The following is a 17,041-nucleotide window of genomic DNA, read 5'->3' on the forward strand; positions in this document are numbered from 1 at the left end:
TGAAAATATCCAGAAACCATTTCCATTTATTGTGGTTTGTTTCATAGATTATTTTGCCTTATGTTTTAAGTAAAACATCATATACTTAAGTAAAAGTAGCTATACTTTTACTTAACCTTAACCTTAAGAAAAATAATCCTCAATATTATAACTATTGAAGAAAAAATGAAAGACTATTCTAAATACCAGATATAGTGATTTCTGATAAATCTCTCTTAAACTTCCCTTTTTAATCTGAATTGGTCCCCTAAGAAAACCAAATGAACATAGACGTTTAAACATTTTTACCCATTTCCCTTGTTACCATGTGAGCTCCTAGACACAGGTACAAAGCGTTACAGCATAAATCTGCGCTGTACTACACTGGGCTAGAACAGCCCCATCAGGGACTGAAGTGGAGACAGATGGAAAGTACAACTAATGCAGGGACGTAGAAATGAGCACACTCCCATCTGGACAGACTGCCAGGCTTTCAGAAAATGAACCCAACAGTCATTTTTAACATCATACATCTTTCCTTCTGGAAGCAATACACCAATCTGCAAATAATCTTATATTATTTTTCAGGTTTTGGAATTCTAATGACTTTAGTTTTCTGACTCAGACAAGGATTGCTTTCCTATGGAACTGGTGACGGGAAGTTTTTTACTTTGTTTCCTGCTGGTGCTCCTTCCTAAAAATTCACACCTGTGTTACAGATAGATAGAGATAGCTATCGACATAAACTGATTCTTTCAGATTTTTGCTAGTGTTACCTTTTAATTTCATTCTAGCTTAAATACAATTCTTGAAAATATCCCCTTCATAGTTTCGAAATGCAAATGGTCCTATAGATAACCAGATAAAACAGTACCAATTAATAGTTTAGTCCTGAAGATACCTTCTGAGATTTAGTGTACCATTCTTCTTTTAACATTTCTAAAATAAAGCATCATAGTTTTCCCCCTTGACTTTCAATTATGTTTTTTTATGATGTAAAAATTTTAATTGAAATGATAACTAAAGATTTTCTACTCTGTCTTTTTTATTGCACTTCTGTGCCAATACAACTTCCAAAGAATCAGATATCCACTATTTTTCAGGGGCATTTTATCAGATAGCCACTATTTTTTTTCTTTGTTTTAAATTTGTTTACTTTTATTGAAGGATAGTTGCTTTACAGAATTTTATTGTCTTCTGTCAAACCTCAACATGCAGCCATAGGTATATATATGTCCCCTCCCTTTTGAACCTACTTCCCATCTTCCTCCCCATCCCAGCCCCCTAGGTTGATACAGAGCCCCTGTTTGAATTTCCTGAGCCATATAGCAAATTCCTGTTGGCTATCTATTTTACACATGGTAATGTAAGTTTTCATGTTACTCTTTCCATACATCTCACTCTCTCTTCCCCTCTCCTCATGTCTGTAAATCTAATCTCTATGTCTGTTTCTCCATTGCTGCCCCGTAAATTAATTCTTCAGTACCATTTTCTAACATCCACTATTTTTTAAGGGCATTCCTGAAGCAGACACCTTAGTTACACAGGCTAGTGATTCCTGGAATTGTCACCTCTCTTGAGGCAGTGTAGCTTTCTGAATAAGAGCATGGGTTTCAGAGTAACGCTAACCTGTTTCTGAATTCCAGTTTGGCTGCATATTAACTCAGCAGTCATTGGAAAGATATCTCACTTTTGTGAATTTCAATTAGTTTAAAAATTTTAATAAAATTAAGGATAATCATGCCTTTTAAAAGTATATGTTATATAAGTTAAATGAGATTCACCAATCAAATATCTGTTGAGAATATATTTATGTGTTGTTAAGCCGTTTTTCAGGAAATAAGACTTATATCCCTGGTGAAGGGGATGGGAAGAGATAACCCTATTTACAGATAAAAATAAGAAAATATCCGTTACTGACAAATGTTATGAAGAAATAAAATTGCTTAATGTGATAGTAACTGGGCTACTTTAATGGGCTGGTTAGGAAAACCTCCTGAGGAGAGGCTATCTGAATTGAGATCAAGAAGCAACAGGAGCAAGTCATAAGAAGAAATTTCTAGAGAGAAATGTTCTGGGCAGGAAGAACAGTAAATGAAAAGATATTGAGGTGGGAACAAGATCTGTATTGTCAAGGAACACAAGGAGCCAAGATAACAGGCATTTAATGATCAAGAGAGGGTGGTAGTATAGCGGGCACAGAGACTGGAGGCAGAAGTTAAGAGCTGATGCTCTGAGTCAGCCAAGCTTGATCTCAAATTCCATCTCAACCACTTGCCAGGCCTGAGGTCACAAGTAAAGTATTTACACTATATGACCCTTGATTTCCTCACCTGTAATCTTATATATTATTGAGCCATTATTACAATTTTTCTTAAAGTAGAGTACATACAAATCCCAATAAAAAGCAGCATCCATTATCATCATTATCATTATTATTTTATTACCTTTCCTAAGGTGATCCAGTGAATTTCACCCAAAAGCATACATGCATAATCCAAGTACATTTCTATCGGAAGAAACTATTTTAGTAGGTAGCTGGGTAGTACTGCTGTTCAAATCCATTTAGGATGAAAGGTTTTCTAAAAAATCCTTTTCCACTCTTTTCAAGTTCTAAGAGCTTTGTGGCTTAAAGCATTATGTTTTACCACACAAGCATAGCAAGGTTAGATGCTGATTGGTGAAGGGCAAAGTGATTTATAAAGTATCTTTCATTTTTCAATGTTCTTTTTCCCCAATAAGTGAGAAAATGTCATTGGGAATGTCAGCTGGGAATAAACTAAAATATTTCAGTTGCTTGTGGGTTCCCTTACTTATTGTCTATATCCTGTATTTTGACATTTGATCAAAAGTCACATAAATCTTGGTTTGCTTCCAAGTTTATTTCTTCTGTATCCTGAATTTGATCCTTCTCTCCCATACTGTATTTCTTTATCACTTCTGTCACTGCTGACTCTTCTAGTGATCTACGTTCCTCCGCAGCTGTATTTCAACTGGAATCATTCTCACTTTCAAACATCTTCTGAACCCCCTCAGTAGTCTCTCAACATTTGGTCTCCCGATATATATATAAACAGAGAAGAAATTTTATTGAGAGCTAACGGTGGCTATGTTTTTGAAAGGTTATAAGTTATCATTACTATTAGAATGAACCATCAAAAATGTATGGGATGAAGCAACAGAGCTGATGTTCAAAGCACGACTGTTTTAAAAAGTCAAATATTTGGATATTTCTAAATATACGGAACAATATCAGTTAGGTAAAGCATATGATGCTATGTTTCATATTTAACTTCCTATTTTTTATTCTGACATTTTATAATATACATTGTTTATTACACTTCATGATTTGTTAAACAAATGCAGTATGTGTAACATAAGGAAACAGTAGGTAAACTTAAACTTTTCAAATATATGGGTTATTTTTTGTTTGTTTGATAGATACCTTTTAAAAGAATATAACTGAAATATATCTGAATTATAGAAACTTGTGTCCACAATGAAGAAAACAGAAAGAAGAAAATGCAATGTAAATTATTCCTGAACTCAGGTATATTCCCAAGCATATATTCTGAGGAGGTGGTCAAGCTTATGAAGGCTGATGGAAGTGTGAAGGGAGAATAAGTGTAGTGATTACTGATTCTAAATGTATTAGTTTTCTGGTGCTGCCAACAACACACACACACGAACTGAAGGGCTTAAGCAACAGAACTTTTTTCATAATTCTAGAGGCTAGACATCCAGGGTCAAGGTGACAGCAGGTTGAGCTCTTCCTGAGGCCTCTCTCCTTGCCTTCCAGATGGCTGCTTTCTCCCTGTCCTCACAAGGTCTTTCCTCAATGTAAGCACATCCCTGGCATCTGTGTCCAAATTCCTCTTCTTACAAAGCCACCAGATTAGATCAGAGCTCACTCTTCATTATAACTTAACCACCTATTTAAAGGCCCTGACTCTAAATACAGTCACGTTCTAAGGTAGTGGGGGCTAAAACTTTGACACAGGATTTCAAGAGGAAGGGGACATAATTCAGCCCATAAAGTGGTCCACTGTTCAGCCCCAGAGAGTCTCTTTTTCTTTGTGCCTAGAGCAATCAGGGCCTTGAGGACAGGCTACTAGAAAAACAAAAGTGAAAGTGAAAATCACTCAGTCGTGTCTGACTCTTTGCAACCCTATAGACTGTACAGTCCCTGGATTTCTCCAGGCAAGAATACTGGAGTGGGTAGCCCTTTCCCTTCTCCAGGGGATCTTCCCAATCCAGGGATCGAACCCAGGTCTCCCGCATTGCAGGCAGATTCTTTACCAGCTGAGCCACAAGGGAAGTCCACTAGAAAAACAAACAAACACACAAAAAAATCTGAGGATGACATCACAATGCCCACTGTTTATTGATGATGACAACCAGGAATGTCACTCAGACCAGAAATTCTAATGTTAGCCTGACAGCTGTGGTCCCTGTGCTCCATCCAACCTGGGATTTAGAAGGCTGTCTGGTCTGCTATGTGTTTGCCAACACCACCAAGCAATTAACTCAGTTCTGACACTATCTACACAGAGACTGCATCAGATCTCACAGGTAAGGGCTCAGTCTCATAAAACTGTACTCACTTCCGATGTCAATCAAAAGTCTAGGTTGTTACCTGAGCTTCTGACCTATGATTATATATTGAAGTTTCCCACAACTCTCTCCTCAGGTCCAGTTAATTTGCTAGAGTGGCTCACAGGACTCAGAGGAATATTGACTTCAATGTTCACCAGTTTACTATGAAGGATATTGTAAAGGATGCGGATGAGCAGCCAGATGAAGAGGTAGACGGGGAGAGGTCAAGGTCCTCAGTGCAGGGGCTTCTGTCCCCGTGGAGCTGGGCTGTGCTCCCCCCAGGCATGTGGGCATGCTCACTGTGCAGGGAGCAATGCAAATCTGCCCTTTGAAGTTCTTATGGAAGCCCCATTACAGACACACAGTCAATTAAAGCATTTACCATTGGTGACTGAACTAAAATTTCTAGCGCCGCTCCCCTCTTCAGAGGTGACACAAATTCCGACTGAAATTGGACACACAAATTTCCGAGTCAGGTGACACTGAAATTCCGACCATCTAGTCAAGTGGCAGGTCCCTTGGCAACCCCCTCCTCTGGCTTTCTGAAAGTCTCATTAGCATAAACTCACATGTGGGCTAATAAAACTACCAGCTATGGATAGCAAATGCCAATTTTATCACTCTTATCATTTAGGAAACTCCCAGGATTTCAGGAGCTTTATACCAGAAACAGGATGAAGATCAAACAATGTATTTTTTTACAATAAATCCCAATTCCACCTGGTTGCTTTGGATTCAGAAATATGCTTAGCTGAACTAGCCAATCCCACCTTTTGGTTAATATGTTTTCCTTTATATTTGCTAATAGTAATGTGTGTATGTATGTATGTAGGTATGTATGCATGCATGTATGTGTACTAAGTCACTTTAGTCATGTTAGACTCTTTGTGACCCTATGGGCTGTAGCCCGCTAGTCTCTTCTGTCCATGAGATTCTCCAGGCAAGAATCCTGGAGTGGGTTGCCATGCCCTCCTCCAGGGGATCTTCCTGATCCAGTAATTGAACCTGCATCTCTTAAGTCTCCTGCGTTGGCAGGCGGATTCTTTACCACTAGCGCCACCTGGGAAGCCCATGTATATATATAAAAATATACAAAATTATGAAGTCTTATTGCCATTATAGTCACCTTGTCTCCTAGGCTGACCTTAACAAACTGACTCTCCAACGCAATGGATTGTGCTCTTTATTGTTTTTGTTGGTTATTGAGAGTTACCACAGTGTGGCCCAAAGAAGAGGATTTATTATATGAAGACCACTAGTTAAGAGTTTGGGATCTTACTTCTTCATTCATGGAAATAAATGACAAACATTTCCTAACACATTAAAGTAAAAATGCTTGTATATCCCATGGTCATGGAAAAGTTATTTTCACTTTTACAAGGGTCCTTTTGTTGAACATCCATATTGTTTGCATTTTTAACACAATATAGAATAATTAATGGATGATCAATATTCCACTATTTGTTTAGAGTTAGATGTTGAATTTAGTCAATTTTTCTTCATGGTAAATAATACTGTGAAGAGCATTCTTTTCATATAAGTTTCTGTAATCTTTAATCATTGATTAAATTATTAGTAAAACTCACTCTTCAGAATTGACTCTATTAAAGGGAGTGACCTATTTTTAAGGCTGTTGATACTCACTGTAAAAACCACCATATATAAGGTGGTACTGATTTACACTTGCACTAATGTGTTGGAAAGTGTTAGAAAAGCTGTTTCTCCAGAATTACTATTTATGAGTAATTTGGTGAAATGCATTATTTTTAAAAATACTTTCCATTTAGGTATGTAAAAGACCACCATCTCATTATTTTAATACACATTTCTAGTAATTAATTAGGTAACTTGGTTTTACATATGTTTAATGTACTTCTTCTTGAATTGCCTATTCATACTTTCTGCTCATTTTACTATTGAATTATCTACCTTTTCACTGATTTACATGAACTCTTTCTATATTAGGTGTATTCATTTATCCTAAGTTTTTAAAAATTTATCAATGTTTTGCACCTGATATTTTGATCACTTGAAATTTTTCTTTTTGTTTCTTCCAAAATTAATGTTTTCCTTTAAAAAAATTCAGGTTTTTTTCTTCTTCCCTAAAAGTCAGATTAATCTTTACATATGATATACACTGTCTTTTCAAACACAATTTCCTGTATTTTTCCAATTGATTGTATATGTTGCACAATCTTTATCATTTCTCCAAATTAAATACCAGCAAATACAGAAATTTGATAGTCATTTGTTATCAGAGGTTGTGTGGTATGATTTAAGAACTGCTAAACTACATGACCTTGGGAAAAATCTCATGTCCTTACAGAAACATATTTCCTACAAAATGAGGATATTAATATTAACTTCACAGGGCTAATGTGAGGATAAAACAATATTGCATATGTGAAAACACTTTAGAGACATTCAATAAATGACAATGACTTTCAGTTTTACTGATGTGTGTTTGCTGAATACTAACATTGCTTTCCTTTCATTAGTGAATTTACTAGTTAGCTTCCTTTTATCTTCAGCATAATGCAGCTCACTCTCTGAAATATTTTGATAATTTTACATACTACCATTATGATACATAATAATACCATAAGTAAACCTACACATTATAACACAGGAAATCTTATCAGCTACCAAAACAAATATTCTATTTCTAGCAAATCATATTTTTATTAAAACAGACTGCTTTAATCAGTGACATTTTCAATTAATTTTAGTATTAATACAATTCAGAAGAGCTTAAATAATAAAAGGAATTTATTAGTTTTTGCAGTTAGGATGTCTAAGAATGTGGCTCAATGATTTAGTCAGTTAACAATTACCTTACTCTCCTTTCCACATTCCTCCCCAGCCCCTCCCATCATTACTTGTTTTCATCCATGTTACAGGGAATATGACTCCAGTAACTTTAGGCCACCTTTCTTCATTATTAATTCAGCTAGCATGAACACTATTTTACCAGCTCTAACTCAGAAATGTCCTGGGGAGGAATAGAACTGATCTCAATCACAATGTGAGTCACACACTTAGTCAATTGCTGTGTCCACAGTGATTCAACAGCATAACTGGACCAGCTTGGAGGGGACACATGATCAATCTCTTGACCAGCAGGAAGGGAACTGTGATTGGGAGTTCTACCAGAATGACAAAAACAAGAAACAAACAGTTTCCCAAAGAAAATGTCAAAGAGTAAGCTATCACAGAGAATGTGAATGGGAAAACCTGCTTAGTAGGATCAAAACAATCACTACCCCTAAAGAGTGTGTATTTTACCAAAGCACTTTTGTCAGAAGATAACAGAAGTTTTTACAAGGAAGATTTCTTCTGTCCACTTTATTTAAGTATACAGAAAAGCTGACTTCATACTATCTTTCATTCATATAACAGGGGGCTTAATCTCTAGGATTATTATTCAGAGTGTTCTTACAAACATGTTTGATGATTATCCACAAAGGCATAAGAAAGGGCAATTATCTTATTTGAAATATATTTGGCACAAAGATTAATGTCAGAAGCATACACCTTAACTCTCTCAAGTCAAGTTTACCTTAGCTCCTAGAGGCTTTTTTTTTTTTAATGTTTATAAGTTTCTTGCAAATTTTCTGAGCAAATGATCCTTTTGTGTGCTATGTTAATGGCATAAATGACTGATAATTGCATTCATAATTATCTTTACTTTACCATGGCACTCTGTGTCTCATGAATTCAAAAACATTCAACCATGAAAAGAGACCTTCAGTGGCATATGAAAGAAACTAATTTCTTCCCACCCAAAGGGCAATTTAGCAATATTGACCATTTAAAGGGCCAAATCAAACAAGATAATGAGGGATAATTCACTTTTCTTTTTCTGGTTTACCAATCCGGATTTGGACAATATGGACAACAGAATGATGAAACCATAATTATTATTTGGCTTTCAGAGCTATATAAATGCATAATCTTCTTCAATGCTGCTTCTAAAAAAAGTTCTAACATTGTTATATAATTACATTTTTCCCCTTCTCTTGGCTATTTTGGTCTCATTAAAATGTTGTTTTTTATCAAATAGCCCATACACAATTAGCTGCAATATTATCAAATAAATGAATCACAGCTGCACTGACAAATACATAAGCAGGAATAGAGAATGATAAATGCAGAAACAATTCCATCTCTAGCTGGAAGAATCCTGACAGAAATATTTATAGAATGCAACAGAGCCAATTTACCCATCATACATTAAGTTGGCTACATTAAAAAATGCTGACAGAAATTTGAGGATTAACTTAAATTTATCCTCAGTTATATTGATCTTATGTGTCTGCCTCTGGAAAACTGAAACACAAGGAAATGTCTAATAGAAACAGGATATGATATTTGGACATGGTTAAGGATGGTCGATCTCTAAAGTAAATTTTGCGTTATATGTGCTTTGTTGATCTTATATTATGCATCCCCACATACATACTTATTTAAAGGTCATACTGTTTTCAGACATTCAGAGAGATTCCTAGTTTTTTCTGGAAGTTATATACTTAACAGGATTCCCTCATAGCTCAGTTGGTAAAGAATATGCCTGCAGTGCAGAAGAACCTGGTTTGATTCCTAGATCAGTAAGATCCCCTGGAGAAGGGAAAGGCTACCCACTCCAGTGTTCTGGCCTAGAGAATTCCATGGATTGCATAGTCCATGGGGTCTCAGGGAGTCAGACACAACTGAGCGACTTTCACTTCACTATATACTTAAAACCTCCTGATATACCATATATAACTAAGTACAACTTACTATATATTCAGTACAGTTCAGTCACTCAGTCGTGTCCCACTATTTGCGACCCCATGGACTGCAGCATGCCAGGCTTCTCTGTCCATCACCAGCTCCTGGAGTCTGCTCAAACTCATATCCATCAAGTCAGTGATGCCATCTAACCATCTCATCCTCTGTCGTGACCTTCTCCTCACACCTTCAATCTTTGCCAGCATCAGGGTCTTTTTCAAAGAGTCAGATCTTCAAATCAGGTGGCCAAGTATTGGAGTTTCAGCTTCAGCATCAGTCCTTCCAATGAATATTCAGGACTGATTTCCTTTTAGATTGACTGGTAGGATCTCCTTACAGTCCAAGGGACACTCAAAAGTCTTCTCCAACACCACAGTTCAAAAACATCAATTCTTCGGTGCTCAGCTTTCTTCAGAGTCCAACTCTCACATCCATACATGACTATTGGAAAAGCCATAGCCTTGACTAGATGGACGTTTGTTGGCAAGTAATGTCTGCTTTAAATATGCTGTCTAGTTTGGTCATAGCCTTTCTTCCAAGGAGCAAGTGTCTTTTAATTTCATGGCTCCAGTCACCATCTGCAGTGATTTTGGAGCCCCCCAAAATAAAGTCTGTCATTGCTTCCATTGTTTCCCTATCTATTTCCCATGAAGTGACGGGACCAGATGCTATGATCTTAGTTTTCTGGAGGTTGAGCTTTAAGCCAATATTTTCACTCTCTTCTTTTACTCTCATCAAGAAGCTCTTTAGTTCTTCTTCACTTTCTGCCATAAGGGTGGTGTCATCTGCATATCTGAGGTTATTGATATTTCTCCCAGCATTCTTGATTCCAGCTTGTGCTTCATCTAGCCAGCATTCACATGATGTATCCTGCATATAAGTTAAATAAGCAGGGTGACAACATACAGCCTTGACGTACTCCTTTCCCGATTTGGAACCAGTCTGTTGTTGCATGTCCAATTCTAACTCTTGCTTCTTGAACTGCATACAGATTTCTCAGGAGGCAGGTCAGGTGGTCTGGTATTGCCATCTCTTGAAGAACATTCCACAGTTTGTTGTGATGCATACAGTCAAAGGCTTTGGCATAGTCAATAAAGCAGAAGTAGATGTTTTTCTGGAACTCTCTTGCTTTTTCAATGATTCAAAGGATATGGGCAATTTGAACTCTGGTTCCTCTGCTTTTTCTGAATCCAGCTTTAACATCTGGAAGTTCATGGTTCATGAACTGTTGAAGCCTAGCTTGGAGAATTTTGAACATTACTTTACTAGCATGTGAGATGAGTGCAATTATGTAGTCGTTTGAATCTTCTTTGGCATTGCCTTTCTTAGGGATTCAATGAAAACTGACCTTTTCCAGTCCTGTGGCCACCACTGAGTTTTCCAAATTTGCTGGCATATTGAGTGCAGTGATTTCACAGCATTGTCTTTTAGGATTTGAAATAGCTCAACTGAAATTCTATCACCTCCACTAGCTTTGTTCGTAGTGATGCTGCCAAAGGCGCACTTGACTTCACACTCCAGCATGTCTGGTTCTAGGTGAATGATCACACCGTCCTGGTTATTTGGGTCATGAAGATCTTTTTTGTATAGTTCTTTTGTGTATTCTTGCTATCTCTTTTTAATATCTTCTGCTTCTGTTAGGTCCATACCATTTCTGTCCTTTATTGTTCCATCTTTGCATGAAATGTTCCCTTGGTATCTCTACTTTTCTTGAAGAGATCTCTAGTCTTTCCCATTCTATTGTTTTCCTCTATTTCTTTGCACTGATCACTGAGGAAGGCTTTCTTATCTCTCATTGCTATTTTTTGGAACTCTGGATTCAAATGGGTATATCTTTCCTTTTCTCCTTTGCCTTTCACTTCTCTTCTTTTCTTAGCTATTTGTAAGGTCTCCTCAGACAACCATTTTGCCTCTTTGAATTTCTTTTTCTTGGGGGTGGTCTTGATCACTGCCTCCTATACAATGTCACAAACCTCTGTCCAAAGTTCTTCAGGCACTCTGTCTATCATATCTAATCCCTTGAATCTATTTGTCACATCCGCCATTTAATCGTAAGGGATTTGATTTAGGTCATACCTGATGGTCTAGTGGTTTTCCCTACTTTTTTCAATTTAAGTCTGAAAATTGCAATAAGGAGTTCATGATCTGAACCACAGTCAGCTCCCATTCTTGTTTTTTGACTGTGTAGAGCTTCTCCATCTTTGGCTGCAAATAATATAATCAATCTAATTTTGGTATTGACCATCTGGTGATGTCTGTTTGTAGAGTCTTCTCTTGTGTTGTTGGAAGAGGGTGTTTGCTATGACCAGTTCATTCTCTTGGCAAAATTCTGTTAGCCTTTTGAAGGAGGTTCACCATTATATTTTGAAGGAGGTTCTGCTATAATTTAATGGACTCTAATTATAGAATTAAAAGACAATAAAATGAAATTACATGTGAAAGAGGTAAGGCAAGGCAAATCTTTAGTAAGAACAAAAATAAAAGATTTTAAATCTACTCTGAGCTTCCCAGGTGGCTCAGTGATAAAGACTCTGGCTGCCAATGAAGGAGATTTTGGTCCAGTCTCTGGGTGGTGAAAATCCCCTGGAGAAGGAAATGGCACCCCACTCCAGCATTCTTGCTTGGGAAATCCCATGGACAGAAGAGCCTGGTGCGTTACAGTCCATGGGGTCACAAAGAGCCAGGCATGACTCAGTGACTAAACAACAGCTACAAATCTACTCTAGAGGCAATGACAAGCAGAATTGACAGTCTGAAAAGCTGAATCCATAGTATGAATGATAAAAAGAAAACATGAATGCTAAATTATTCACTCTGAACTTGAAGAGAAAAGGATATCTTCTACTCTCTTCTTAAAAAAAAAAAAACAGAAATGAAAAATGTGAAGGATAGAAAATAGAGGCCCCACAAATAGAATTCCTAGGAGAGATACAAGACCATGTGTGGTAGTACAAGCAAGTGTTTGAGTAAATGCTTAATTGTAGTGTGTACTACGTTCAAATCCTGGGTCTGCCTCCTCCAAGCAGGGGCACCTGGAGCAAGTTGCTGAACTTCTGTGCCTCAACTTTCAGATCTGTAAAATGTGGATCTTTAAAATACCTGCTTCAAATGTTCCACGTGAGGACATAACAATTCTTCATATAACAACCTGGCAATGTAGAGAGCCTTCAGTAAGTGGTAGCAATGATTACAGTTAAACTCTGAGCCAGATGTGTGTTGTTCATTTCCTACTCTCTCACTGCCCACCACACTCTGGGAATAAGTGAAAAGTCAAAGACAGAAGAAAACATTCCTAAGCTGAAAAAGACCTGCATCTGCAGAATGAAAAAGTGAATTATTAACTGGTAAAAATAAAGAAAAGTGACTCAAAAAATATATATATATGTATATATACATACACACATACACAGATATATATATGAATCACTTTGCCTCATACCTCTTACTAACATAATATTGCATATTTCAATAAAGAGATTCAAATTAGATACATTTTTTTTGCTTTTTTTTGATTGATTAATTTATTTTAATTGGAGGCTAATTACTTTACAATATTGAGATGGTTTTTGCCATACATTGACATGGATCAGCCATGGGTGTACATGTGTTCCCCATCCTGAACCCCCCTCTCACCTCCCTTCCCATCCCATCCCTCAGGGTTGTCCCAGTGCACCGACTTTGAGTGCCCTGTCTCATGCATTGAACTTGGATGGGTAACCTATTTTACACATGATAATATACATGTTTCAATGCTATTCTCTCAAATCATCCCACCCTTGCCTTCTCCCACAGAGTCCAAAAGTCTGTTCTTTATATCTGTGTCTCTTTTGCTGTCTCACATAAACGGTCATTATTACCATCTTTCTAAATTCCACATATATGCATTAATATACTGTATTGGTGTTTTTCTTTCTGACTTACTTCACTCTGTATAACAGGCTGCAGTTTCATCTGCCTCATTAGAACTGATTCAAATGTGTTCTTTTTAATGGCTGAGTAATATCCCATTGTGTATATGTACCACGGCTTTCTTATCCATTCATCTGCTGATGGACCTCTAGGTTGCTTCCATGTCCTGGCTATTATAAACAGTGCTGCGACGAACATTGGGGAACACGTGTCTCTTTCAATCCTGGTTTCCTCAGTGTGTATGCCCATGGCAGTTCTATTTCCAGTTTTTTAAGGAATCTCCACACTGTTCTCCATAGTGGGTATGCTAGTTTACATTCCCACCAACAGTGGAAGAGGGTTCACTTTTTTTTCTCCACAGCTTCTCCAGCATGTATTGTTTGTAGACATTTTGATAGCAACCATTCTGACCGGCATGAGATGGTACCTCATTGTGGTTTTGATTTGCATTTCTCTGATAATGAGTGATGTTGAGCATCTTTTCATGTGTTTGTTAGCCATCTGTATATCTTCTTTGGAGAAATGCTTGTTTAGTTTTTTGGCCCATTGTTTGATTGGGTCATTTATTTTTCTGGTATTGAGCTGCATGAGCTGCTTGTATATCATTGAGATGAATTCTTTGTCATTTGCTTTGTTTGCTATTATTTTCTTCCATTCTGAAGGCTGTCTTTTCACCTTGCTTATAGTTTCCTTCGTTGTGAAAAATCTTTTAAGTTTAATTTGGTCCCATTTGTTTATTTTCGCTTTTATTTCCATTACTCTGGGAAGTGGGTCATAGAGGATCCTGCTGTGATTTATGTCGGAGAGTGTTTTGCCTGTTTTCCTCTAGGAGTTTTAGAGTTTGTGATCTTACTTTTAGATCTTTAATACATTTTTTTAGTTTATTTTTGTGTATGGTGTTAGAAAGTGTTCTAGTTTCATTCTTTTACAGGTGGTTGACCAGTTTGCCCAGCACCACTTGTTAAAGAGATTGTCTTTTCTCTATTGTATATTTTTTGCCTGCTTTGTCAAATATAAGGTGTCCATAGGTGCATGGATTTATCTCTGGGCTTTCTATTTTGTTCCATTGATCTATATTTCTGTCTTTGTGCCAGTACCATACTGTCTTGATGACTGTAGCTTTGTAGTAGTACCTGAAGTCAGGCAGGTTGATTCCTCCAGTTCCATTCTTCCTTCTCAAGATTGCTTTGGCTATTCAAGGTTTTTTTGTATTTCCATACAAATTGTGAAATTATTTGTTCTAGTTCTGTGAAAAATATGGTTGGTAGCTTTATAGGGATTGAATTGAATCTATAGATTGCTTTGGGTAGTATACTCATTTTCACTATATTAATTCTTTCAATCCATGAACACGGTACATTTCTCCATCTATTTGTATCATCTTTGATTTCTTTCATCAGTGTTTTATAGTTTTCTATATATAGGTCTTTTGTTTCTTTAGGTAGATTTATTCCTAAGCATTTTATTCTTTTCGTTGCAATGGTGAATGGAATTGTTTCCTTAATTTCGCTTTCTGTTTTCTCATTGTTAGTGTATAGGAATGCAAGGGATTTCTGTGTATTAATTTTATATCCTGCAACTTTACTATATTCATTGATTAGCTCTAGCAATTTTCTGGTGGTGTCTTTGGATTTTCTATGTAGAGGCTCATGTCATCTGCAAACTGTGAGAGTTCTACTTCTTCTTTTCCAATCTGGATTCCTTTTATTTCTTTTTCTTCTCTGATTGCTGTGGTTAAAACTTCCAAAACTATGTTGAATAGTAGTGGTGAGAGTGGGCACCCTTGTCTTGTTACTGACTTTAGGGGAAATGCTTTCAAGTTTTCACCACTGAAGAGAATGTTTGCTGTGGGTTTATCATATATGGCTTTTATTAGGTTGAGGTATGTTCCTTCCATGCCTGCTTTCTGGAGGGTTTAAATGGATGTTGAATTTTGTCAAAGATTTTCTCTGCATCTATTGAGATACTCATATGGTTTTTATCTTTCAATTTGTCAATGTGATGTATCGCATTGTTTGATTTGCAAATATTGAAGAATCCTTGCATCCCTGGGATAAAGCCCACTCAAAATTAGATACATTTTGATGATTTCAGAACTGCACTGTAGCCTGCCAGGCTCCTGTGTCCATGGGATTCTCCAGGCAAGAATACTGGAGTGGGTTGCCATTTCCTTCTCCAGAGGATCTTCCTGACGCGGGAATCGAACAGAGGTCTCCTGCATTGCACGCAGATTCTTTACCATCTGAGCTACAAGGGAAACCTATTCAAAGAAATATAAAAAGTTTAAAAAGCATAAAAGACAGAATATCTAAAACTCACACATTTTGACCTTCTTTTCACATTAGACAATTTATATAATTATTCTCTGACTTATCTTTTTAACCTACTATATTCTGGAAAACTCCATGTCATTGTATGTTTAGTGATCTCATTTTTTAAAATACCTATAACAGAGTTTGCCATAGTGATTTAAATATTCCCATTCATTTCATTTACAAGGTGGGGGAAACATTTCATTAGTTTTAATTAGGACTTGATTTAAATCTATATTGTTAGACTACAATATAAAATTGCACTTTTTATCTTCTTCCTTATTTTTAACTGTGTGTATTTGCTACTGATCAGTTTTGGAGGCATGGTATGGAATTTGAACATAGCATTCTTAGTCATTAAAAGCATATTAGTTTAATTGCTCCAGGATGTAGGCCATTTTGTTTGCAAATTGCATTGCACTTCTCAATGTCATCCAAAAACTGGAAGGCCATATGGCCCTCACTGCACTATTACAACAACTTCTTAGGGAAAGGGCATCTCCTATACACATGCACACACATACACACACAAATGCATAGAAAGACTAAGGTTTTACCAAATTTTAGTAGAGAAGGATCTGTCTTTTGAGTGAGCAAGAACAGCGACCAGAAATGTGCACACACCAAGACAAAAAGAGAACTTAGAAACAGAATTCCATCTCAGAATCTGCTGTCAGGCTATGACTCAACAGTTTCCTTCAGGTGCCTTTTTTCTGCTAAAATTGAGAATGCTAGAACTTGTTCCAAAGAAAAACATTCATCTCTCATAGGACCATCTACAAATTATCAAAATTTATAATAAGAGACCATTTTATCATCCTGTCCTTTAAAAAAAATGTATCTTGGCATATGCACAATGGTTTGAAATGCCAGAAAATTTAATTTGGATTAATTTAAAAATAACTAGATTAGCAATAGCATATTTTTATTAAATGCACATTTATGTGCCAGGAGCCATGCTAAGTCTTTCACTTGAGCTAATTTTTTAGATTCTTACTACAAACAGATAAGGAAGGCATTGTTACATCTCCATTTTATAGATGCGAAAACAAACTCACTAAGCACAGATAACTTGCTCTATGGCACACAGGCAGCAAGAACAATAGCCACGTGGGTCTGATTTGAAAGTGGAGTTCTCATTACTGTAAGTTACTTTTTGAAGTACTTTAAAAATTAAAACAACCTTATATGACATTTAAGAATTAAATGCTGTAGAATTATATTAAGTGAAATTTCTGTTCTTCTGCAATAATCTGCCACTCATACCCCATTCTCACATCCCATTCTCCAGGAGTAAGCAATGTAAAGAGTATGGTGTGTTTCCAGCCAGATTTTTTTCAATGCTTATATAAAATGTTTGATACATATATCCAATACTATGTCATTTTTCTCAGAAATAGAAATACACAGTATAAAATAAACTTTAAATTTCATACTTTACTTAGCAATATATTCTTATCTTCTATGTTAGTAAA

General features: G+C 36.5%; 1 long non-coding RNA gene across 1 annotated transcript; it reads left to right on the top strand.

Annotated features, from left to right (window-relative positions):
• The first annotated feature begins 4,391 nt into the window (after positions 1-4,391).
• On the top strand, positions 4,392-4,963 carry LOC145537078 (uncharacterized). The gene is made up of 2 exons (XR_014076183.1): positions 4,392-4,551; positions 4,670-4,963. It is a non-coding gene; the product is annotated as an uncharacterized LOC145537078 (long non-coding RNA).
• The last annotated feature ends 12,078 nt before the right edge of the window (positions 4,964-17,041 follow it).

The sequence above is a fragment of the Giraffa tippelskirchi genome, chromosome 1 (assembly GCF_054371585.1).
Source record: "Giraffa tippelskirchi isolate mGirTip1 chromosome 1, T2T-mGirTip1v1.2.pri, whole genome shotgun sequence".
Taxonomy (NCBI): domain Eukaryota; kingdom Metazoa; phylum Chordata; class Mammalia; order Artiodactyla; family Giraffidae; genus Giraffa; species Giraffa tippelskirchi.